Raw genomic sequence first — 26,486 nt, 5'->3', positions numbered from 1 at the left:
GAGATGACAGCCCTCCATCCTTCCGCTCCGTGAAGGTGGACACCTACCACTGGCCACTGGCATCCTGCTCCGTGAATGCCTCTGTGGCTACTGCCGCTCCGTGCAGTATTTTACTACCTGCTCTTTATATGTGTCCTCTAGACCTGATGGATCCCATCCCTGTTTTGTTTTTTGGGTTTTTTTTATTTAATTGGGAGATGACAGCCCTACATCCTTCCGCTCCATGAAGGTGGACACCTACCACTGGCCACTGGCATCCTGCTCCGTGAATGCCTCTGTGGCTACTGCCGCTCCGTGCAGTATTTTACTACCTGCTCTTTATATGCGTCCTCTAGACCTGATGGATCCACAATGTTTATCCCATGCCCCTTTGAAGTGCTTCACAGTTTTGGACTTCACCACTTCCTCCGGAAGGGCATTCCAGGCATCCACCACTCTCTCCGTGAAGAAATTCTTCCTGACATTGGTTCTTAGTCTTCCTCCTTGGAGCCTCAGCTCGTGACCTCTGGTTCTGCTGATTTTTTTCTGTTGGAAAAGGTTTGTCATTGTCTTTGGAATCGTAAAGTTTTTCAAGTATCTGAAAGTTTGAATCATATCACCCCTGCTCCTCCTTTCCTCCAGGGTGTACATATTTAGATTCTTCAATCTCTCCTCGTATGTCAACTGATGAAGACCCTCCACCTTCCTGGTCGCCCTTCTCTGTACCGCTTCCAACTTGTCCTTGTCTCTTTGTAGATACGGTCTCCAGAATTGAACACAGTACTCCAGGTGAGGCCTCACCAAGGACCTGTACAAGGGGATTATCACTTCCCTTTTCTTACTCGATATTCCTCTCTCTATGCATCCCAGCATTCTTCTGGCTTTTGCAATCGCCTTGTCGCATTGTTTCGCCGACTTCATATCATTAGACACTATCACCCCAAGGTCTCTCTCCTGCTCCGTGCACATCAGCCTTTCCCCCCCCCATCGAATACAGTTCATTCGGATTTCCACTCCCCAAATGCATGACTTTGCACTTCTTGGCATTGAATTTCAGCTGCCATATCTTCGACCACTCTTCCAGCTTCCTTAAATCCCGTCTCATTCTCTCCACTCCTTCCGGCGTGTCCACTCTGTTGCAGATCTTAGTGTCGTCCGCAAAAAGACAAACCTTACCTTCTATCCCTTCCGCAATGTCACTCACAAAGATATTGAACAGGACCGGTCCCAACACCGATCCTTGCGGTACACCACTTAAAACCGCTCTCTCTTCAGAGAAAGTTCCATTTACCATCACGCATTGTCTTCTGTCCGTCAACCAGTTTGCAATCCAGGTCACCACTTCGGCACTCACTCCCAAGCTTTTTGTTTATTCACCAGTCTCCTGTGCGGAACTGTATCAAAAGCTTTGCTGAAATCCAAGTAGATGACATCTAGCGCTCTTCCTTGATCCAATTCCTTGGTTACCCAGTCGAAAAAGTCAATCAGATTTGTCTGACAGGATCTTCCCCTGGTGAATCCATGCTGCCTCTGGTCCATCAATTCTCCGGACTGTAGATAGTTCCCTATTCTCTCTTTCAACAGTGACTCCATTACTTTTCCCACCACCGAAGTGAGGCTAACCGGTCTGTAGTTACCAGCCTCTTCTCTGTTCCCACTCTTGTGAAGCGGGACCACCACCGCTCTTCTCCAATCACTCGGTACCACTCCCGTTTCTAGGGATCTATTGAACAGGTCACACAGCGGACCCGCCAGCACATCTCTGAGCTCCCTCAGAATCCTTGGATGAATCCCATCAGGCCCCATGGCTTTGTCCACTTTCAGATTCTTTAGCTCTTCCCATACATTTTCTACTGTAAAATGATTTTCATCTATTCCACTACCCTCCAGCTTCTTGTGTAGAAATGGTCCTTCTCCAGGGTCTTCTTTAGTGAACACAGAGCTGAAGTATTCATTTAATATTTCTGCCATTTCTTCGTCTCTCTCCACACATTGATCATTTCCACCTTTCAATTTCACTATAACCACTATGGACTTTTCTCTTTTCGCTGATGTATCTGAAAAATGTTTTGTCACCATTTTTTATCTCCTTGGCAATCCTCTCTTTCCGCTTGACTTTTTGCCAACTTGATTAATTTCTTCGTCTCCCTCAGTTGAATCAATATTCTTCTTTGTGCTCCTCCCTTTGGGATCTTTTATATTTCTTGAATGCTGTTCTTTTAGCTTTAATTTGTCAGCCACCTCATTTGAGAACCAGATAGGTTTCATTTTTCTTTTGCTTTTCTTTACATTTCTAACATAAAGAGTAGTTGCCTTGGTGATTGCTCCTTTTAGATTGATCCACTGCTGATCCACATCTCTCTCATTCTCCCATCCATTTAGTTCTTCCTCTAGGTACTTCCCCATTTCGTCAAAGTCCGTGTTTTTGAACTGTAAAACTCTGGTCTTTATACTTCTTTTCCATATTCTTTTAGTGATATTAAACCATACCATTTGATGATCACTGGTGCTGAGGTGGGCGCCCACCTGGACATCAGAGACATTATCTCCATTAGTGAGCACTAAGTCGAGTATATTTCCTTCTCTCGTGGGTTCTAATACCATTTGTTTGAACAAAGTTACTTGCATGGCATCCACTATTGCTCTACTATTTTTAGATTCTGCAGATGGGATTTTCCAGTCTACATCTGGCATATTAAAGTCACCAACGATCACCACTTCTCCCTTCTTACCTATCTTATGGATGTCTTCAACCAGGTCTCTGTCCAGCTCTTCCTTTTGGTTCGGGGGCCTGTAAACCACTCCAATATAAATTGGATGCTCCGTCATCTTTTTTTAGGTCGAACCCATAGTGCTTCTTCCTTGCCCCAACTTCCTTGCAGCTCAGATGCTTGGATATTGTTTCTGACATAAAGAGCCACACCTCCCCCTTTTCTATCCACTCTGTCCTTCCTTAACAAGTTATAGCCTGGTATTGCCGTATCCCAATCATGAGATTCTGTGAACCATGTCTCTGTGATAGCAACAATGTCTACTTCTGCCTCTGTCATTAGGGCCTGTAGATTTGGTATTTTATTTCCCAAACTATGAGCATTTGTGGTCATAGCTTTCCAGGTACTCTCTTTAAGATTATTGCTTTTCCTGTACTCCTTATGAGACTTTAGTTGAGATTTGTTATTCACTTCACTCTTTCCTTTTGCAGTTGTGCCACTGATGCCAGAATTATCCATCTCAATTTGCTTTTTCTTTTGGTTATGTATCTTGAAATTCTGCATGCATTGGTTTTCTCTCTTTCTGGTAACACTTCAATGTTTTCTCTAGGACTTCAGTTATTAATATAGGGAAGGCTTTTTGTTCTTCTTGCATTTGATACTGTGTGTGTCTCCTAGTAACTGGTCCAATTCTACCAGAGCCCACTGTAATCCTGGTTTTTAATGATTTACTTAATGACCTGCTTGAGTGGGGGGGTATACTTGTTGGCTGCAAATCTGTCACGAATGGGTGACTATGGGACACATGTGTAATCCTACCTGAGCCTACTGTATTTCTTTTTCTTGACTCCTGGTTATTCTTTGGTATTGGGGAATTATTTTCTGAGTAATGCAATGTGGGTGTATTTCTTGTAATTAAAGCTAATTGAGCTTTAAGCTCAGTCAGCTCCTTTTTCATAGAAGAGAGTTGTGCACAGATTGGGCAAGTTCTAAGTTTCCAGATGCTTTCCCTCAGAATAAAGGCTCCACAACAGTTGCAACGGATAGTTCTCATATTGGTAAAGTTTTGGATTGGTGATTCATAGATGGTAACAATTTACTAATTTATCTTGTTGCTAATGCTAATTTAGTCAGTCTATATTAGAATCTAAGGCCAATTAATTGTGTGGATTGGATGGGAGAGGAGGGGAATCCAGTACTATGCCTGCATTTATTTCAAAGTGTTTTCCCCTAACAATTTTTCTTTTTATTTATAGCCACTTAACTAGCTATATTTCGAATATAGCAAAAAAAAAAAGGGGGCGTATCTATGCAAATGTTAGAAGTACCGCATCGCGGATGAAAAAATCGTATCCCCGCGATAATGTGTTGCATGGCAGGATGCAGTATCGTGGTGTGCGATGCATTACTGCGTCGTGCACCCAAAGCGGGAGATAAGCGCCCAAGTCGGGCCGTTTTTAATGCCACCTGAGTATGCGCGTATCTCCCATTGTGCGCACATGTGAAAACAAGCAGAACAGGCGCAGGGGATTGGCGAAGGGGGGAGACCAACGGACGGCATGTAAGTCCTGAAAGCAAAAGAAACAGGCCACTCGGCGGGCTATAACAGGTTGGGGCTAACAGGGTGAAAGGAGCACATATAAACTAGGGGCATCAGGAAGTCCCATCCCTTGCTTGTGAGAACTGGGAACAAACTAGTTAAAATGGTCGATAGCGGCAGCACCCCTCTCTTTTAAAATCCCCCTGTTTATGTGGTGTTGTTATAAATAGAGTTATAAAGTTGCTATTTCATTGACAAAAATGAATATAAAATGCTTGGTGTGTTTGCCATTACCTAGGCCTACTCTATTCTGCTATAGGCCTATAGTCAGGCTAAAGCTATAGATAGGGTGGGAAGAACTGACTGCTAACATTACACTTTAAGCTTGACTCAAATATAGTGGATAGAGGTAAAGCAAGTGTTAAAAATTGTAACTTTTAGGTAGAAGCATAACCTTGCTGTTAAAAATCATGTAGTTTGTCTATGGCGCAGTTACTAGAAAAAAGAGGAAGTTAGAAGCTGTGAAAAACTGCTGGAAACAGGCTAACTAGAAAGCTTTATTATAACAGAAAGATAATAGTATTAAAACATATTCTCCAGAAATCCCCTCTTATAGAAACACAATACCTGAATAAAAATCCCCTTAACTATTAAGACCATGAGCAGGCCTAAGTAATGAACTAAAGTGCACAATTGCCTGCGCAGCTTCTGTAAAGTCAAATCTTTCTGCAAAACCTGTTAGCTGTAATATTAAGAGAAGTTGAAAGCGGCCCCCAGACTAGAATTAGGGAAGTACAAGAAAAGCAACAACTACAAGCCTCCTCCAACTCCCCTCCTCCTAACATCCCCCTTACAGCCTCTCCCCCCCACCCCCCCAATATGTACCAAGGCAGAAAAACAAGTTAACCGCAAGGCTTAAAAAGAGGAACTAAATTGGATATATAAACCCCTGTATTTTAATAGCAAGCTTATGCCTCATTACTGACACCTGCTGGTGTTGGCTTTGTGTGCATCCATTTGCAAATGTTACAATAAAGACTTTGTTTCGCTGAGTATCTTAATCGTTCACTGTTTTATCTTTCCCGCAAGGGAAAAGTGTGTTGTTTTACTATCTACAGATGGGGGCTCATGTCCGGGATTAATCTCTTCAGGATACTGGGCTCCGGTGTCTGGACAAGGGAAGACGCGTCCTGTTCAGTTCAACAGTCCCTGGGTTCACCACCGGGGGTAAGTGTCCAGACTGAGTGACCCGAGACCGGTGAACTCAGCGAAACAGTCTAAGGCAGCAATAAGGAACTTTCTCTGATCAATCTGTATCACGGTAAGGCTATTTTGGCTATTAAGGGGTTTACCTGTGGTGGGTGGATTTGTGGAATCTGGAAGGTGTGTATGATGAATGAGACGCATCCTTAATTGAGACATGAAGTGAGTGCGGAGCCCCTATTCGCATTTCTGTTGGACAGCGAGGGCCGCAGTCGGAGACGGGCAAAGCGTATGGACATTTGAGTGACTGTGACAAATTCCAGAAGAGATTCCAATGGGGAATAAGGTACCTAGACAGATGCGGGAAAAGTACAATCCCGGTTCTATCCCTTGCGATAGCCTCTTGGGGAAAATGTTAGAAATGTGGGAAAATAGGTCCTACACTAAAGGGAAAGATAAGAAAAAGATGATAAAATATTGCTGCTTTGAATGGTCTAAGCAGTAATGCCACCAGCCATTTACTGACCTAGATATGGGGCAGACGTACAACAAGTAGCAGATGTACCCACACCAGCGATAGAGCCAGCACAAATAGTTGTGCCAGGACCAGTACAGGGAGAAGCCAGATCAATGTTGAAAGGGTCAGGATGACCCTGACCATAATCGTGATATATGGCACAAGGTAGAAGAAGCGGCAAGTGAGGAAGAAAGAGAGAAAGAAGAAGAAGCAGAACGGGAAAGGAAGAGAGAGAGAGAATTCCCCCCCCCCCCCCCCCGGTATTAAAAAGAGAAGTACAGCTGTTAAAGAAGGACACAGAACAATATCCTTTTCTTAAAACCCCAAATCTAGGATCTACAAGGAAGGTTAGAAAACTGAAGAAAAGTGAGGTGCACATGTGTCCCCTTAGGGAAGTACCGGTAGGAGGAGGAAATATAGAGTAAGCTAGTAGCCCCCTTACTAGTGCAGAAGTTAGAAGTTTCCAGAAGGAAATTAAATCCTTACTGGAGGACTCGACAGGACTGGCAGATCAGTTTTTAGGTCCTAATATTTATACGTGTAGGGGGGAACTAAAGTCAATTATGGGTATCCTGTTCAAGGCAGAAGAGAGAGCAATGATTAGGGCAGCTAGAATGAAAGTCTGGGAAAGACAATATCAGGGACAGCAAGATGTCCCTGCTGAACAAAAATACCCCATCCTGGACCCAGGGTGGGATAATAATACAGCAGCAGGAAGAGGGCAGAATATGCCACATGTTGGACAGGCAGCAGGGAAATATATTGCCCATTAAAATATAAGAGCCTAAGACAGTTCCAAAAAATGACCTTCCCTGGGAAATAGAGAAAAGGAAATGGGACTCCCCTGGATCACTTGCCACAGTTAGATCCAGTGCATGCACTCCCTAGTGCCCCTTCCCATCCCCCGGCGTATGAAAGTGAAGGTGTCAGGGAATCAGATGCACACCCAATAGTTAAGGGGATTCGTGGGGAGATTGATAGTGATACCAGAATAGATGGGAGTGCAGTAGAGAAGCTGCAGCCAGGGCACAACGAGAACAGGAAAGGCAAAAAAGGAAACAAAGGCACCGGCACAGTGCCTCGGGCTCTAGATAAAGAATTCAAGCAGTTACCGGATATAGAGCAGTATCCGTTCCCAGATGCTCCAGAATCTGGGGCTAGGAGAAAAGATAAAAGATCAGAATGACCAGAGAACTCAGACCCCTGTATCCCCTGAGAGAGGTTTCCATAGAAGAGTTATTGAAAGAAGCACAGCAAGTGTTTGTAAGGAGGGAGGAAGAGAAACAGGGACAGCGCAAAAAAAAAAAAAGCACCCTACTTGCCCGCAAGAAAACAAATAGAAAAAGGCTCCCTTGGGAGAAGGGAGTATTAGAGGAACAGGGCCAACAGGGATCTGGTGCTAACTACAGATACATGGGGTTGAGAGGGATAGGATCCCCTCGCCCCAGGAAGCCCGAGAAGGATGGGATCCTAAGGTTTAAGGTTTATTTATAGAATCAAATACAAATCGGGCAGGGTGTTTTCATTGCAGGCAGGTATGGCACTTTAAGAAGGGAGTGTCCCCAAACGCTGAGAGAAGAAAGAGTCTTCTCGGTGATGGAGGATGAAAGTGAATAGGGAGGTCAGGGGCTACTTACTTTTAGGTCCTGCCAAGAGCCTTGGTAAATTTGGAGGTAGGACCAGAAATAACCTTTTTAGTAGACACAGGAGCTGCTAGATCCTCAGTAGTAAGCTTACCAGCGGGGGTCAGGATAACGCCCAAGAAACTGATAGTTTCTGGGGTAAAGGGAGAACAATTTTCAGTCACAGTGCCGAAGGAAACAAATATAGAAAACCAAGGAAAAAGAGTGAAAGGAAAACTTCTCTATATTCCAGAAGCAGGATGCAGTCTGCTAGGCAGAGATTTGTTAACACAATTAGGAGTACATATTCAAGTGGAAGGAGACCAACTGGTCGTCCACATGAATCCACTTACACCCAAAGATGAGGCTGACATAGAACCAGAGGTCTGGATGTGAGACGGCAACAGGGGAGGGTTAAATATAGCACCCTTGCAGATCAAGCTGAAAGAAAGGGAGGCGGTTGTGTGCAGGCAGTCCCCGCAACAGCTCTGTTAGTAGAAGGGAATAGGAAACTTACGTTTGGGGGAGCACTGATAGTGAGCACTCCACATTCAGTCAGGTCCATTCTAACGCAGCGACCTCATGGGTGGCTCACAGATTCCAGAATATTGAAGTATGAAGCTATCTTAAAGGAAAGGGATGATCTGGTGCTAACTACAGATACATGCATAGACCGGCAGAGTTCCTCTTGAAAGAGGAAGGAAGGGAAACAGATGTAACCCATGATTGTCTGGACATAATTGAGTACCAGACTAAAGTAAGAACGGACCTGTCTGATAAGCCCTTACACACAGGAAGGAGGCTGTTTGTGGATGGCTCATCTAAATGTATTCAGGGAAAAAGACAACGGCTATGCCGTGATCGACGGGGAAGTCCTAGAAACAGTAGAATCAGGGAGACTGCCTAATACGTGGTCAGCTCAATCTTGTGAGTTGTATGCTTTGGACCGAGCATTGCAACTGATGGAAAAAGGGGAGGGAACAATATATTCAGACTTGCAATATGCTTTCGGTGTGGCACACACCTTTGAAAAATTTGGAAAGAAAGAGAGCTTATTAACAGCCGAGGTAAAGAACTGGTACATGAAAAGCTAGTCATTCAAGTGCTGGAGTGTTTGATGCTTCCGCAGGAGGTGGCAATTGTTCATGTACCGGGGCACCAAAAATCTACTACCCCAGAGGCAAGGAGTAATAGGCTAGCGGATGAGGCTGCTAAGAAAGTGGCAAAACAAAAAGAATGCATAAGTCTGTATACATTGATTCCTGCCTTGATCCCGGTTAAAAACCATGCCAATATTTACTGAAGAAGAACAGACAAAACTCAGAGAGATAGGGGCAATCCAAAGTGAAGCAGGAGCTTGGCGCCTTCCAGATGGATGCCAGATGTTGAATAAGCAGATCACACGAGAAATGATGGCTATTCTTCATCAGGGGAGCCACTGGGGAGCTCAGGCCATGTGTGACATGATCTTAAGAAAATGTGGCTGTATAGGGATATATATAGTAGCAAAACAAATTGGTGAAAGATGTTCAGTGTGTCAAAAGATAAACAAGAAAATCCTAAGAAAAAACTTTGCCGGGAGGGAGAGAACCTGGCCTGATGCCCTTCCAAAGTGTGCAAGTAGATTTCACTGAATTGCTCCCTTCTCAGAGAGTTAAGTTTTTGTTAGTGATAGTGGACCACCTCGCAGGATGGGTGGAGGCCTTTCCCATGCCATCAGCCACAGCACAGGGAGTTATAAAAGTCTTCCTGGAACAAATCATACCACGGTATGGTTTGATAGAAAATATTGACTCAGATCAAGGGAGTCATTTCACTTCCAAGATTCTTCAGGGAGTCATGGAAGGGCTAGGACTTAACTGGCATTTGCACATGCCTTGGCACCCCAAGTAGAGAGAATGAATCAGACTTTGAAACAGCAAAATTCCAAATTAATGCTGGAAACCAAATTGCCCTGGACTAAGTGCTTAAGTGCTTACCCCTGGCCTTGCTGAGGGTAATTCAAGCAGGAAAGATGTGGGAGTATCTCCTTATGAAATGACCATATTTAGGGGGGAAAGGGGAGATTCCCACCTTTGAAACTAAGGATCTGTCTTTAAGAAACTATATACTGGCACTGTCCTCTTCTTTATCTTATCTGAGGTATAAAGGACGTCTGGCACAGACACCCCCATTGGACTTCATGGTACACCGGTTTCAGCCAGGAGACTGGGTGCTGATAAAAGCGTGGAAAGAATCCAAGTTACAACCCAAGTGGGAAGGTCTGTTCCAAGTTCTGCTGACCACCAAAACTGCCATCAGAACGAAAGCAAAAGGGTGGACACATCACTCCCATGCCAAGGGACCCGTGGAACCACCTCCTGACGCCCAGGGGTCGAAAGCAAACAGACTCAAAGATTTGCCCAGAGTTGCCTGTCCTTCCCGCTGGATTGTGGAAACCACAGACGACCTGCTCAAGATAAAGATTACCAAGAAAGACTGAACGAACTATTAACTCATACATGGACGATAACAAATTGTTATATACTCTCTTAGGTTGGGATTCATCGCTAGAGACTCTCTTGAATTGGGACCTTTTGAGTTGGGATCCAGGCCCAGACGATAATCCCTTCTGGGATCCTGTAACCAGGTTTGATGCTATATATGTGGACCTTTAATTAATGGGTGGTTGATTGGGCCCTTATATACTGTGTGGCAGGGGAACTTTGAAGCAGAAACAATCAGAATAGATAGAGGGGCAACACTACTAACAAGACCAGGAACATGGGAATTTGTGACATACTGGTACATCACAAGAAACACAAGTACAGATGGCAGGAGATATCCCTAGTATTTCTTAAGGAAGAGGGGGGGATAAGGGTGATTGAATTCTTTGAAATAATTCATATGAGAGACTCACATCTTTTAGGAACAGTCAATAGAATATTTGAGTAAAAGCTGGCAAGAAAAATTTGTTGACGAACCTATGTGGGACTGGGAAATGTTGAAAATAGTGGTAATAGTTTTGTCAATAGTAGTATTACTAACCTGTAGCAAGGTTCAGAATTGTGTTTACTGAAGAGAAGAAAATTCACTCGTGGGACGGCATGCTCACCATAAAGCCATTCGAACCACCCCTAAATGACACCAAAATAGTAAAGACTAACAGTAGATGAGCTAAATAAAACCCTAGAGATAGAGACAGGATATGGAGAATTGAATGTTTGGGTGGAATAGGTGAAATATACCTTGAGATCCCTAAACAAAAGTGACTGCTTTGTGTATGCAGCAGGAAACCCATTGCTTAGAATGTCCCGGTTTCCTTGGGGTGGGATAACAGCCCTGAAGATATGAAGTGCACCCTGGCCCTGTACCAGGAAGAAGAGGCTTGGAAAGACACCAAATGTACCCGGATGGCTCTCCGATTCCTTGCCCTGAAACCACAGCAGCAGCAAACACCTCCAGTTTTTTCCCCAAGCTCAGGAAAGCATGCTGCTTGCATCTCAATGATTCAAAGACAACGACAAACCTTTTCTGTCAGAAAAAATTCAGCAGAACCAGAGGTCACGAGCTGAGGCTCCAGGGAGGAAGACTAAGAACCAATGTTAGGAAGTATTTCTTCACGGAAAGGGTGGTGGATGCCTGGAATGCCCTTCCGGAGGAAGTGGTGAAGTCTAAAACTGTGAACGACTTCAAAGGGGCGTGGGATAAACACTGTGGATCCATCAAGTCTAGAGGGCGTGAATAAAGTGGAGGCAGCAAAACACTGCACGGAGCAGCAGTAGCCACAGCAGCATTCAAACACTGCACGGAGCGGCAGTAGCCACAGAGGCATTCACGGAGCGGGATGCCAGTGGCCAGTAGTTGGTGTTCCACCTTCACGGAGCGGAAGGATGGAGGGCTGCTATCTCCAAAAAAAAAATAAAAAAAATAAAAAAACAAACAAAAAATAAAACAGGGGTGGGTAAGAATATGGGGCAAGGGGGTGGCCTGCTTTGTTACAGCGTTGCTACCCCTATTGAGCTGGATGTCACTTGGATGCAGATACGGAGCTGCTCTCTAAATTGGTGGTAGGGTGGAGGGGATTAGGGCTGGAGGGTACTGGAAGCCAATAGTAACAGGTGGGATGAGAGAAAAAGGGAAAAAAAATGGATAAAGTGCGTAGCTTGCTGGGCAGCCTTGATGGGCCGTTTGGTCTTCTTCTGCCGTCATTTCTATGTTTCTATGTAGTATTGCAGTCCCGGCACTTAGGAGAACTGGGTACTTGTAGTGCTGTGTGGTGAAATGAGTCAGAGGCAAAGGAGAGAAGACCTACTCGAATCTACAGGTGGGCCGGATGGGACCTGTGGTAGTATTGCGGAGAAAAAAGGCTGTGGGTAACGTTACCCCCCCCCCCCCAAATGGGGCCGGCACATGCGCAGTGGTACAATTGGCAATTCCCTCCACCCAAGCATTCAAACAGACATAAGAAAGGGGGGGGGGGTGTAGAAAGACAAGGTAGTGGCCTGCCCTCTTATTTAGATGCAAGAAGATTACTGGAGGAAAACACGGAATTGGTGGGAGAGCAGGCAATATATCAGGAATTGGAAAGGAAGGAAATCATGGAATTAGAAGAAATGAGGGGCCCTGAGGAGAGTCCTGAGAGGTATACATGTGTATGTGTGAAATAGCAACAAAAAGTATAAAAATAAAGAGAAGGGACTGTTATAAATAGAGTTATTATGTTGCTATTTCATTGACAAAAATGAATATAAAATGCTTGGTATGTTTGCCATTACAGAGGCCTACTCTATTCTTCTATAGGCCTATAGTCAGGCTAAAGCTATAGATAGGGTGGGAAGAACTGACTGCTAACATTACACTTTAAGCTTGACTCAAATATAGTGGATAGAGGTAAAGCAAGTGTTAAAATGTGTAACTTTTACGTAGAAGCTATAAGAAAAAGCATAACCTTGCTGTTAAAAATCATGTAATTTGTCTATGGCGCAGTTACTATAAAAAGAGGAAGTTAGAAGCTGTGAAAAACTGCTGGAAACAGGCTAACTAGAAAGCTTTATTATAACAGAAAGATAATAGTATTAAAACATATTGGGGTAGATTTTATAATTTGTGCGAGCGCGTACTTTTGTTCGCGCATCAGGCGCGAACAAAAGTACGCTGGATTTTATAAGATACGCGCGTAGCCGCACGTATCTTATAAAATCCGGAGTCGGCACGCGCAAGGGGGTGCACATTGGTGCAACCTGCGCCGCGCCCAGCCCAGCGCGCGCTGCCTGTTCCCTCCGAGGCCACTCCGATTTCGGAGCGGCCTTGGAGGGAACTTTCCTTCGCCCTCCCCCCCACCATCCCCTCCCTTCCCCCTACCTAAACCCCCCCCCCCGGCCGGCCCTATCTAAACCCCCCCCCCTTACCTTTATTGGCAGATTTACACCTGCTGAAAGCAGATGTAAATCTGCGCGCGCCAGCGGGCTGCTGGCGCGCCATCACCCGAACCGGGGGCTGGTCCGGAGGCCTCGACCACGCCCCCGGGCCGGCACCACGCCCCCGGGCCTGCCCCCGAAACTAGAAAGCTTTATTATAACAGAAAGATAATAGTATTAAAACATATTCTCCAGAAATCCCCTCTTATAGAAACACAATACCTGAATAAAAATCCCCTTAACTATTAAGGCCATGAGCAAGCCTAAGTAATGAACTAAAGTGCACAATTGCCTGCGCAGCTTCTGTAAAGTCAAATCTTTCTGCAAAAACTGTTAGCTGTAATATTAAGAGATGTTGAAAGCGGTCCCCATACCCCCCTTTTCTTTTGTTCCAGATTAGAATTAGGGAAGTACAAGAAAAGCAACAACCACAAGCCTCCTCCAACCCACCTCCTCCTAACCTCCCCCTTACAGCTCCCCCCCCCCCCAATATGTACCAAGGCAGAAAAAAAAGTTAACCGCAAGGCTTAAAAAGAGGAACTATATTGGATATATAAACCCCTGTATTTTAATAGCAAGCTTATGCCTCATTACTGAAACCTGCTGGTGTTGGCTTTGTGTGCATCTATTTGCAAATGTTACAATAAAGACTTCGTTTCGCTGAATATCTTATTCGTTCACTGTTTTATCTTTCCCGCAAGGGAAAAGTGTGTTGTTTTACTATCTACAGTGTGCACATCATTAGAAATGGCCGGTAATGGGCACGCATGTGCACAGCAGGGCATTTTGCAAAGTGTGTGCTGGTATGAGGTGCAATCTATGCCGAAGCATGCAGGCATGGGAAGAACTGCGGAGCCTCCCACCACATTGGTTAAGTGCTCCATGCACTCCCACCCACATGGGGTAAGTGCAGCATGCACTGCGGAGCCTCCCACCCACATGGGGTAAGTGCAGCATGGGGGGGGTCAGTAGGGGCTGGGGGTATGGTGACTGTTGCACAGGGGGGCACTAGGGTACCAGAATTATCCAAAATATAGTATGTGAGTAAAAATATTTGCCTGTATGTTATAAATATAAAAAAGCGTACTTTTGATATACATATCTAACATTATACAGGCAAACATATGAACTCATGTGCTACATTTTGGACAGTGCTGACCATAAATTTTATATATAGCCAGTCATATATTGTTAGGGTCTGTTGCACAGTTCTTCATTCTCCACAAAGCTGTCCCCTCTATGTAAACGGATATTCCTGCTGCCTGCACTGCACAGTTACCTTAATAGTGACCTAGGGCGAGAGGCGAGGAGGGCGTTTTTCCTGCAAAGTGCACTTCTTTCTACTGTGTCCATTACCTGGTTACCCTACCTGCTGCAAATTGCTTCGTTGGAACGTAAGAACTGAGCTTCCGGGGGTAGACGAAGTTCTGCCCCGACGGTGCTTAAAGAACACCCAATCAGATCCTGCAACGTCACTAGGAGGGGCCGGTAAGGAATTACAAATACTGAGACTTCTGTGGTTTCTCTAGAGGCGAGGAGGGCATTTTTCCTGCAAAGTGCACTTCTTTCTACTGTGTCCATTACCTGGTTACCCTACCTGCTGCAAATTGCTTCGTTGGAACATAAGAACTGAGCTTCCGGGGGGTAGACGAAGTTCTGCCCCGACGGTGCTTAAAGAACACCCAATCAGATCCTGCAACGTCACTAGGAGGGGCCGGTAAGGAATTATAAATAATTCATTCTATCGGCGCGCAGCTGCCAATGGCGCGCGTGGCTCTGACCGGCTCCGACTGGATTCGCACGGATGAGTATGGATGTTTTCCTTTTTGGGTAATGGTATTTTCCTGAAAGTGATTTAACAGGTTAAGGTAAAAATAATATATTAATTAAATTGACTGAAGGGTAGTAAGAATTTCTTACATATTTCCTCTCTGCCTTTCAATAAGAGAAAGTTCATTTTTAGCAAGTAACTTTACTATTACCTTAATAAAAATCCAAAGTCCAAGTTCCTAAGTAAAAAATTGTTTATGCCTCATACAAAGAGAAAGGCTAAGTTACGGCCAATCTCTAGTACTCCTATTATGGAACAAGGACAAAGGATTGTTGTGGATTGGTTAAATTCTCCACAAAACATCCCTGGTGAGGGGGCCGCTGTGGGGTTGGATTCAGGGCAAAATCTACCATCACTGGCTGACGACATCTCATTAAGCCCAGGGGCGCCTGAGACTCCTACACCACCTGGTAAAGAAGGACTACTATCCTTCAGTTTACCAGATACCCCTCAAGGAGAGTCTGGGAGTGTGGAAGTGATCGGTGAAAATACAGGAAAAGAACAAGGGATGGTGGTAGTAAAGATTGACCCTCCCAAAATATTTGACCAGATGTTAACTCGAGAAAATAGAAATATTAATGAAGAGGAAAAAAGACCTTCCAATATAACTTTGGACACTTTATGGACATATATGTCTAAGTTGGATAATTCAATTAAGAATTTAACTAAAGTTACAAATGAGATTAACATAGCGGTAAAAAGTAATGCAGAGATGATGCTTAATCAACAAAAACAAACTAAAGAAATTGTTAGCCGGTTATCTTTAGTGGAGAAAATTCAAGTAAATCAGATAAAAAGTGAAAATGAAATCCAAAGAAAGATAGAGAATATTGAAAATTATTCAAGAAATTTAAATCTCCGTATTATAAATTTCCCAATCATTAGTAGAATGAATCCTATTGATCTGTTCAGGTCTTATATAATACAAGTGTTACAAATACCAGACCAATGTATGCCAACAATAGTAAGAGCTTTTTATATAAACACTCTGAAAGGAAAGGAAGAGCAAGTTCAAGATGGGAAAACAAATTAAAGAATTAGGAGATCAAAAAAAGGATGAATTTTCACTTGAATTATCTGATCTTCTTGAAAAATCTCAAAGTGAACTAATTGTTGAAAAAAGAGGAAATTTGTTAGTTACATTAGCATTTATCTCTGACAAAGATAATATATTTAGATTCTTTTTTCGAAATAGAATGAAGACCTTTTATGGTTATAAAATCTGGATATATCCGGATTTGGTAAAAACTACCCAACTTAGGAGAAAGAAATTTCTTACTTTAAGACAACTTGTAATAGATAAGGGTGGTCAGTTTTTATTAAGATATCCCTGCAAATGTGTGATAAATTTGAATGAACAAAAATATCAATTCACCGATCCTGAACAACTCAGAGTACTTCTAGGGGTAGATAAACAGGCATAAGTAGATAGAAGTAGGAGAATAATTTAACTTACTTTTTCATTAGTTTATGATAGAATTGCAATAAAAATGCTCTATAGTTGATAAACTTTCTCTTTTTACTTTAAAGAATACAGAAAGTGAAATATTTTATGTTGTTCTTTGTAATGATTATATAATATTTTCTGGTTCTGTAATTGCAATATTGCAAGTGAATACTTGTATAATATGGAAAATGGATAAATAAAGAATTTAAAAAAAAAAATAGTGACCTAGGGCAGTGGTCCCCAGCCCTGTCCTGGGGACCCACCAGCCAGTCAAGTTTTCAGGATATTCACAATGAATATGCATGAGATAAAATTTGCATATTATGGAGGGAATGTACATACTTACATCCAGATTGCTCTCAGGGTCACAGGCAGTGCTGTCGTGAGGCCTAGCTGGGAAACCTTCAGTTTCCTCACAAACAGTCAAACATGTCTTTGTCTGCAAATTATATGGGCCCTATCCAAAACAGCCCAAGATGCCTTGCTATTTAGATCACTACCCATCTTTTCAAACCCTGTCACAGAGTTAAATACACAGCCCATTGCGTATGCAAGGCAGCATCAAACAGACAGCTGAAAAAGTATTCTGAATGTCCTAGGATTTATCATAAGAACATAAGAAATTGCCATACAGGGTCAGACCAAGAGTTCATCAAGCCCAGCATCCTGTTTTCAACTGTGGCCAATCCAGGCTACAAGTACCTGGCAAGTACCCAAACATTAAATATGCTACTGACACAGGTAACAAGCAATGGTTATTCCAGTGGTTCTCAACCTTTTTCCCTTCATGATACACCTGACGGACAGAAATAAAAAAAAGGCCCAGTGTTACTTTTATTGTCAAGAATAACCAAGGGAAAGATAAGTATTCTTTCTGAATAGAAATTACATAAATAGTAAACCTTTCCTACCAGAACAGCACCAACTTCCAGCACTCAAACAGTAACCACCTTACCTAAGAAAAGGCAACATTGAAAATATTACACCAGGCCTTAAAACTCCAATACTCCTCCTATTAGGAAAACAGAACAGGCCAGGCTGCTATAGAGCCCTACCCAGAAACTACGCGCCAGCAGAAATACATGTGCAGACCCTCACCTAACAAAGAATAAAAAGACCATAAAGCATAAACAGAAACATGCAGACCAAAACTGAACTGGAAACTGCACCAAGCCAGAGTCTCTGTATGCAGTGCAAGAAAGGAAAAAGAGAAATCACCAGTCCTCATAAAATAAAGCATGAAATATAAAATCCATAACTGTAAAATCATACTAATACAAAGAACAGATTATTTCAAAACAGCTGATGAATGGCATATTCAATAATTAAAAACTCATATAAAATATTTCCAGATACCAGACCCTGAGATTGTTGTGAATTAGGATAGGGGGGTGTGTGTGTGGGGGGGGGGGTATTCTTTCACTTTATTCTCTCTGTCACACACAATGTTTCTCTCTCAAATAGGCTCTCAGTCCCAAACATATACTTATGCTCTCTCTCTTTCACTTATGTAAGCTCTCAATCACACACATGCTCTCTTTCTTTTATACAAACAGGCTTTTAATCATCTTGACAGATCCCAAAAGTAAGTCGCTTTTGGAAAAAAACCAAAATTGTCGCTTTTGGTTTTTTTTTTGCTTCGCCGTTGCTTCACCGTTTTTTTTTTGCTTCGCCATTGCAGTCTCCGTGGCAGCCCCCGTCCGGACATCGGAGGGGGGCTGCAACGTTTTTTTCGCTTTTTTTTTTTTGGCTTCGGGAGCAGGGGAGAGGACTGCGGCTGCCACGGAGACCGGCACCCATGATCGCGGCCGGGGCAGGTGAGCGGGGGCTGGGGGAAAGCTTGCCACCTACCCTGACCCCTGCCTCTACCGCAGGGGTCAGGGTAGGTGGTAAGTTTGCAGGTTAAACGCGCGACAAAACGGCATGGGAAAACTAGCGATAGTCGGGGCGCGGGTTACGGGATGCTAGGGAATAGCTAATTCGCTCGTTTGCATGCAATATACATGCCGCGTGCGGAAGGGGTTGCCCGGGGAATTTAGGACGCGGTAGGAGTAGGTTAAAGGGGATTCGGGATCGCAGGAAGGGCTAACGCGGCTGGAAAGTGAGTAAAAAGCGGCTTAGGAGCAGGGTAAACGCGGCCGCACTTTACAGGATAGACCCGATAATTAGATTCTCAATCACACAACAACCTCTCTTCTCTTTGGCCGGGAAACTAAAAAAAAACCAAAACAAACATGTGATGGGAGCAACTTGCCCACCAGGTGAAGCCCAAATCCCTAACAGGGCAATCCACCCGGATCCACTTTGATGCCGAGATCTTTTTTCTAATATGGAACCTAACATCGTGTAACTACAGCAAGGGTTATTTTTCCCTCTATGCATCACCTTGCACTTGTCCACATTAAATTTCATCTGCCATTTGGATACCCAATCTTCCAGTCTCGCAAGATCCTCCTGCAATTTATCACAATTTAAATTACTCTGAATAATTTTGGGTCATCTGCAAATTTGATTACCTCACTCATCGTATTACTTTCTAGATCTTTTATAAATATATTAAAAAGCACGGGGCCAAAAACAGATCCCTGAGGCAGACAACTAGCATTAACTACTTTGGCTTGCTTTTTATATAAGAAATATACACATACTAAAAAATAAACTCCACATCACTTATCACTGAAGGGGCCCCAACCTAACAGCTATTAACTCCCTAAATGGTTTGAAAATTGCCCCCTAAATGCCTCTAAATAACCTCACAACCAAGGAACCAAATAGCTCTCTCTCTCACCCCCTCTTAGAGACGCATGGAATTCAAGTCCTTCCTAGTGACAACCCTGACGGCGCACTCTCTCAGAGGGGCGGCAGCAGATAAATCCGCCAGGCGCTTGCCTCCTCCTTTGGGCGTTTTGCTTCTGCTGAGAACTCGTGCAGGCTCTCCGTGTAAGTTGCTAAGGGCACTTCCGTAAACAGTTGGTGGGGCACAGCCAGAAGCCCGCCGCTGTGCGAGGTGACAGAAACCTAAGGACCCGTGAAATGTTTGCCTGCACCGACTCCTCACTGGAAGGGGAAGGTTTCCTTCAGGTTAGTTACAACGACCGACTGACATTATTCCTTGCACATAAAATGTGCTTTCTCCACTTTCACGTGAGAGGAGCCGCTGCTTCGTTCATGAGCCTTTGCAGTGTTTTGATGAATTTGTTCCACGTCTCTGACATAACTCTAGAAGTTATTTAAAAAAATACCTTCTGTTGTTAATTTAATGAAAAATTACAAAAGGAAAATGTTCTGCACTAATCTGCTGGTACTTGTTTTACTTTGTATTCTTTTTTTTTTCAGCGCTGGGTTTAGGACTTTTTAACCATATAGGCAATGAGTACCCCAGGGGTATGGGTGGGTTTCCTGGCTGCCCCTGCCAAGGGTCCTTCTTCTTCTACATACCCAGCTTCTTTCCCCGTTGGTCTCTTCTCAGGTCCCCTCTGACCTGCAGCAACAATAGAAAAGAAAATCAGTGCAGGCCCTGCAGTGACCCCAGCCCCTCCTCCCACATAGGCTTCCTGTCACTCAGGAAATCCACATGTGGGGCAGCATGGCTGATAGGCCATGATGTTAGTGCTGTCTGGATCCCCACCAGCATGCTTATAGGCCGATGTAATATCGTGTGCTCAGGCTACTGCACAGGTGCGATAAGGGGATCAGCGCATCCAAAATGTGCGTACAAACCAGCACATAGCTAATAATGCTCATCACATGTAAATGCCATGTCGATGAGGCTATTAGCTAGTACCCCCGATGTAAAAAAAATAACCGTGCGCCTGACATACACACTTTAACCCTCAAAAGTTAATGCCAGCCCTGGAGTTAGCATGAAGTCTTGAGGTGCCCCAAAACCTAAGCAGAAAATGCTGTTTTTCTGTGGTTCCTCAGTCATGATATCGACGCGATATTAAGTCAGAGGAAGCACAGAAAGCAGCAGCATGAAAAAAAAAAAAGTCTTCTTGATGGCAGTCAGGTTAGGAAAACGTACGCTCAATTTACAAGCATAACCCGCACTGACAGCCCCCTCTCCTGGGTGCCCAATGCCGAGGAGGCGCTAGGGCTTATAATTTCCCCTAGCGCCTCCTTTTTAATGCCACAGCTCATTAGCCTACTGCTTCACGCACCCGGGAGAGGTGGATGGGCGCATGTTAGGAAAGCGGGCGTTCAATCACGAGCGCTCTTTTTTTGTACACCAATATTGCATTGGCCTGATAGGGCTCTGGGCCGGCGCCAACAGCAGGAATAGCTGTAACTTTCAAAACTTGGCACTGTAGGCTATTGCTTATGTCCCTATGTGAAAATCTGGGCCTTCCCCCCCCCCCCCCCCCAAAAGTTTGTGGAATTAAGGGAGGGTTTACATCCCTTTCTCGCAGTATGTAAAAGGGTCATTTGTAAGCTGCCTAGGGCCTTCAGGCTAGGCAGCATATAAATAAATAAACATAAGCCGTAGTATTTTTCCTGCCGCGTAAAATACCTCAGGATTCACAAAATTGCAGTAGTTAGTTCTACAGTTTTATGAATCCCACAGTATTTTTTCACAGTGGGAAAACAGCTGGGAAAAAACCTGTGGTATTGCTCTCCCAAGGAAAGATCATACAATGGTGCCCCCACAGTCCGCGGCCTCCCTGCTTTAAAGAGCCCTATCGGCAGGGCTGGTGCACAAATATTTGGCCCCCTAGGCGAACCTTCGATCATGCACCCCCCCACCCCAGCACAGCGCTCCCTTTTTTGGCAATATTGGTTTTCCCCCTTTGGGCATCATGCTGGCAGGGTTTTGCTGCCCCCAAAATTCTGGCACTCTAGGCAGCTACCTAGTTTGCCCTGCCTATCAAGCCAAAAAGTGACCCATCTCCTATTCTCATAACCCCCCCCCCCCCAATGGGTCTCAAAAGACCCCCCCACCTTATCCCCCACTGCTCCTTCAGGTGGCCCAAGTGTTAAAAATACGTTTTTGCCTCGTTAATGGCCCCACTCCTTCTGCCAAACTCCTCCCTCAAGTAACAAAAAATACCCTCTGGAGGTCACCTACCCCACCTGAGCTCCCCCCCACTAAGTATTTATAGATCCCTGGTGATCTATTGGGGCTCAGAGTACATCATAGGGCTCAGGGTCTGGTGCTATTTTACAAAATGGCGCCAGATGGCCACATACTGATATTTGCTCATATCATGTGATGGGGCAAAAGTCTCTAGATAGTCAGCTGGTGACATTTTTGACATGTGGTACTGGGCCTGAAGCCCTAGAGGATATTCTAGGCCAGTGATGGCCAACCTTTTGCGCTCAGTGTGTCAAAATTCATTAAAAAACCGAGCATAACTTGGGTGGTGTGTCACTTCTAGAAAAATCCATAATTTTGTGATATTTGTAGCTCTAATATTAATAACAAAAAGTTATAATTTTAATATATGTTCTGTATTTATTAATAAAGCTAAAGCAAAAAACAAATAATTCTTTACCTTACCTGCTTAGTGACTTTTTTGTTGCTGAATTTAATTGGCTAAATCTTCAATTAAAACACTCTTTTCCCCCCCAACAAACTTACTCCCCTGGATTTTCTCATACACACTCATGCTCTCACACTCACTGGCTCCCTCACATGCTCACACCACTCCCGCTCCATCCTCCAGGCAGGCATCAATTCATTCTCACACACCCCTAGGCAGGCACCTATGCATTCACACACATACACCCCCATGCAGAGTCCCATTCATTCACATGCACTCACTAAAGGCAGACCCCCGTCTCTTTTGCCAGCAACCTCAGAACCTCTCTCATTCCTCTGCTGCCACTGTCACTGCTGCTGCATGGCTATTGGGGAGGTGCCGATTGCTGCTACTGACACTGAAGCCCATTCTGCTGCCTCCTCTGTGCAGGTCCCGTGGGCTTCCACTTTCTCCATGCTGATCTCGTACATTGTGAGATCCGCGTAGAGAAAGTGCTATTCTTGCACATTCCCAAAGATTACATGTGCCAATCACTAAAGTAATTTATTTTGTTTTTTACCTTTGCTGTCTGATCTTCGTTTTCTAATTGGTTGGTCACAGGCTTTTTTTCCCACCTTCCTTTTCTTATTTTTTTTGCCAATTCCTTTTATATTGTCTTTTTTTCTGTTTCTTTTCTCTCCATCTTCTTCCCTCAAACACACAGGTTCTCATTCTCACATGCATTTCTCTCTCTCACACACACACACAGGCTCTCACTGTCACATGCTGTGTCTCATACAATCATTCATACACTCAGTCTCTCACTCCCACATGCTGTCTTGCTCAAGCACAGGCTCTCACTGTCACATGCTGTCTCTCTCACACACAGAGGCTCTCACATGCTGTCTCTGCAAACATTCAGGTCCTCACTCTCACACACAATCTCTCAACTCATCTCATACATGCGCACACACACACACCTTCTACAGACCCTCAGCCTCTCTCTCACCTCTGGGCCTCCTCTTCGCGGGTCGCCGCAGGATGGGCTCTGCAGTGGCCCTGCTACTGGGCCTCCTCTTCTTCTCGGGCCGCTGCAACTTGAGATTCACGGCGGCCCGTAAACGCAAGTGCTGCCCGACTTCTGCACGCGCTGATGCTTCCCCTCCTTCCTGCCCACGCGGCTCCGGCAACGTTTACTTCCGGAGACGCACAGGCAGGAAGGAGGAGGAGCATCAGCGCGTTTAAACGCGATCTTTTTCTTGGCATTGCCGCTCTGCCTGTCGCTGCGCCCGGGGGCATTGGGGGGGATAATTAAAAAAAAACTAGTTTTAAAGGGTCGGCGCAGCCAATTAAAAAAAAGTCTCTGCACAGCCGATTAAAAAAAAAAAAAAAAATTCCCGATAGTCCACAAAACGCTGTGCGTGTCAGCAAAAAGTCTTGGCATGTCACCTCTGATACGCGTGTCATAGGTTAGCCATCACTGTTCTAGGCCCACTAGATAACCAGAGAACTTCAGGTACTTAAAGAGGGGGTTGGGTAGGCAACCTCCGGGTGGTATTTTTTTGTCATTTTAGGGAGGGGTTTGAGGGAGGAGGCAGGGCCTGAGCATGGGGAAATTTACTTAGCAAAAAAAAAAAAAATATATATATATATATATATATATGTATATAATATTTTATTTATTTATTTTTTTTTTAAATAGGCCACTTTAAGAGGCATTGGGGCTGGCGGCTGGGACTGAGGGTCTCTTAAGAACCCTGGAGGTGTTTATGATAAAAAGTGGGAGCGTCTCTTTTTGGCCCAATAAGGCCTATTAAAACATGATGGCCCCAGGAGCATCAGGATGCACCTTAGCATCCCGATGCTCCTGGAGGAAAGTTAGCTACAGATCAGGAACTGTAGCTAACTTTGAATCAAATAACGCAGCTTGCAATTTTTGAAAGAAGCTGCATTGACTTGCATGTTTTAGGCTAGTCATGAGCTGTTTAGCATAAATTTACATGCTAATCAGTAAATTATCATACTTGCGGTGCACAGGGGGATAAAACACGGCAATTTAAAATACCAGACATTATCACTACATTAGATCATTTACTGTGTGGTAAACGCTTAACACAGCTTTGTAAATGTCCCCTATGTTAGTTATGAACAGAACTCTTTTGGGTCATTTATAAGGTTACATTTGTAAATTGTTATTGTAGAGTGTTTCTTTTGGTTTTTATGAATGGTTTTATGTCTGTGGAGGCAGTATAGAAATAAATGGCATGAATTGACTGAATTTAGAGCCTGATTCATTATACTTTTTTCCCCATTAACACAGAATCAGAAAAAAGCATTCAGGATTCAGGACCTTAGTGTGATATATACTGTCTTAATAATAAGAGAAGCCTTCATTTTTTAAATTAAACTACATCTTATATACACACGTTCATAGAATTAACTGCAGCGTAATAGTCCTGTCTGGATGTATTGTTTAGCCTCTGCTTGAGCGCAGAACCACCCCCCATTCCCCAAGGAGCTGCCTGAACAATTACACCAGACCCAGTCTTGGTATTTTAGCAGTTAGTTCTGTACTGAAAAAAGCCAGGGGCCTGCGTGTTCAACAGTAATCGCTGAGTTGTCAATTTGGCATTCAGCCCAGATCCTGTGCTATCCTGAAAACAACAGGGCCTCTTAGATTATTTTTGAAAGTAGAACAATTAACAATTGATATGTGCACCCATGGAAGAACAGTTGGGCCTACTCTACCTTTTAAAATGAATCTGTTATATTAATTCTTACTTGTGCAGTTTTCTTTAACTTCATCTCTGTCCCACTGCTGCTGGCATCAACACTAGCCAATACACTCCAACTATTTGCTTCCTCCCCTCCAACCTGAAAGCAAGGCACAGCAAGGGGGCTCCACATTAGGCAAGCAGTCAGTCATTTGGCCAAAGTTAAAGGAAATCCCATTTTACAAAAAAAGAACTTTTCTAAACCCAAACAGTAGTTTCAAACAAAAAATAATTAAAATGAGATGCATAGAATGTTTTTGAGTTAATGATAAAAGACTGATGAGGTTTCCTGGAATTAGTCTGAACAGCACTATGACTACATGAAAAATTATTATACCGAAAACCTTTTTACCTGTCATGAGTTTTTCAATCTTAGTACAGCTGATTTACTTAACACTTTCATGTGTATGAAAACTAATTTTCTTCCCAAGTCTCTGGGCTCCTCTGTTTCCTCTAATGATGTCACAATAGTCAAGTAACCATAACATCACTAGTGGAATCAGGGAGAAAGAAGATTGGTTGTACTTCTGTGCAGTCTCAATCTCCAGTAATCAATGTTTGGAAGGAAAACATATATAAATCTACATGATAGTAGATTAGCAAATTATGGGGGGTCATTCTCTAAAGGGATTGCACGCGAAAAGTCCCTTTTCACGTGCAATACCTAAATTGGGGTGGAGTCTGCCCTGGAAGAGGAGGAGTCGGGGCGGCACTGGGGCCGATGCTGCGGAGACATCGCTGGCGGCAAAAGGTAAGGACCTTTATCGCCGCCAATTTCGAGCCGAATAACTACACCTTTTATGGTGTAGTTATTCGGTGCAAAAGCCGGCAGGTATCGCACCACTGCAGGCCCGCCCCCTGGTACCGCACGATTCACTATTCTCTGCGAGAATAGTGAATCCAGGCCTATATTTGTTTCATTTGGATGAAATGTTGTGATGCCTCTCCAAGGAGTTCTTAAGGAATTATAGATCAACCATCACCATGCATGGTCCTCTGAGTCTGGTTTGGAATGTTAAGGAGCTAGGGCCTGCACCAACAGCAGCTCTAATGGGCACATGTCATGATTTATCTTGTTCCGGTACATAAGAAGATAGGAGGTGCCGTACTGGGACAGACCAGACCTGATTAAGAAGAATTTCCAAGCGCACCTATAAAGATCATAAACCCTTTGAACTCCAGGAGGAGGCTCTTTATGGCAGAAAGCAAGTATTAAGAAGGGCATTAGCAATAAAGTTGAGAGATTGAAATCATCCCCCGCATATCCTGGCTTACAAACAAGTGACCCACCTTAGTGCTTTAAAAGTTAAGCAACAGTAGTATAATGGGTACACGATCAATCAAACTGATTGACAGGTGAGATAAGGATGACAGCCAATCAGCATTCGCTTCTGGTCTAAGCCCCGCCCACACCCCAGCCCCAAGTCACACCCCCTGTGACGTAGCGGATATGACATCACCGGAAGTCCCCTGCGCCAGCTGGTGGGAGATCATTTTGTGCAGCTACTTCGCTGTGTTCCCGCTAAAGCGGGTAAGGACGAGTTTATCACCTTCACTTATGATAAACCGCATTATGTTCCTGTGAACAAGCAGCACAAAATGGTCTCCCACCAGCTGGTGCTCTACGATATCCGTATACAGGTATAGGGTATTAAACCCTCCTGTGATATCCGTTGGAAATAGCGAGCACTTCGTATTCACTTTAGCTTCTAGCCCCAAAATGGTCGCTAAGTCACCCCCTGCGGAAATTACGGCGTTGTCCTCTGATTTTAATTTGATTCTTCAGATATTGGGGTCATAGATGATTCGTGGTGCCATGGATTTGAGGAGACTGCTCATGTCGTGGTTCATCAGTTTGATTGATCGTGTACCCATTATACTACTACCAACCAATTTTGAAGTAAATAAGACTAGGGATGGGAAGCCAATACAGAGCAGTGTGACAAGGTCAAACTTCTTTTTTTCCAAAAATCAATTTAGCTGCAGTGTTCTATACAATCTATA

The 26,486-nt window shown here is 44.0% G+C and overlaps 2 protein-coding genes and 1 long non-coding RNA gene across 8 annotated transcripts in view; 2 read left to right on the top strand and 1 right to left on the bottom strand.

Moving 5' to 3' along the window:
- LOC115075431 overlaps positions 1 to 8,253 on the bottom strand; it is a 60,022-nt gene extending 51,769 nt beyond the window's left edge. For all 6 annotated transcript variants that reach the window (XR_003852506.1, XR_003852504.1, XR_003852503.1 and 3 more), the window contains exon 1: positions 8,090 to 8,253. The gene's annotated coding sequence lies outside the window, so the exon portion shown is untranslated. The remainder of the gene's footprint in view (positions 1 to 8,089) is intronic.
- Positions 5,100 to 10,534, top strand: LOC115075434. Its single transcript, XR_003852510.1, has 2 exons — positions 5,100 to 5,551; positions 9,715 to 10,534. It is a non-coding gene; the product is annotated as an uncharacterized LOC115075434 (long non-coding RNA).
- Positions 10,535 to 19,026: 8,492 nt separating this feature from the next.
- Positions 19,027 to 26,486, top strand: part of LOC115074893 (tetratricopeptide repeat protein 24-like) — a 106,660-nt gene continuing 99,200 nt past the window's right edge. The window contains exon 1 of the mRNA XM_029574854.1: positions 19,027 to 19,330. The gene's annotated coding sequence lies outside the window, so the exon portion shown is untranslated. The remainder of the gene's footprint in view (positions 19,331 to 26,486) is intronic.

This window comes from Rhinatrema bivittatum, chromosome 13 (genome assembly GCF_901001135.1).
Source record: "Rhinatrema bivittatum chromosome 13, aRhiBiv1.1, whole genome shotgun sequence".
Classification (NCBI taxonomy): domain Eukaryota; kingdom Metazoa; phylum Chordata; class Amphibia; order Gymnophiona; family Rhinatrematidae; genus Rhinatrema; species Rhinatrema bivittatum.
This window is presented reverse-complemented; position numbering and strand designations above follow the sequence as displayed.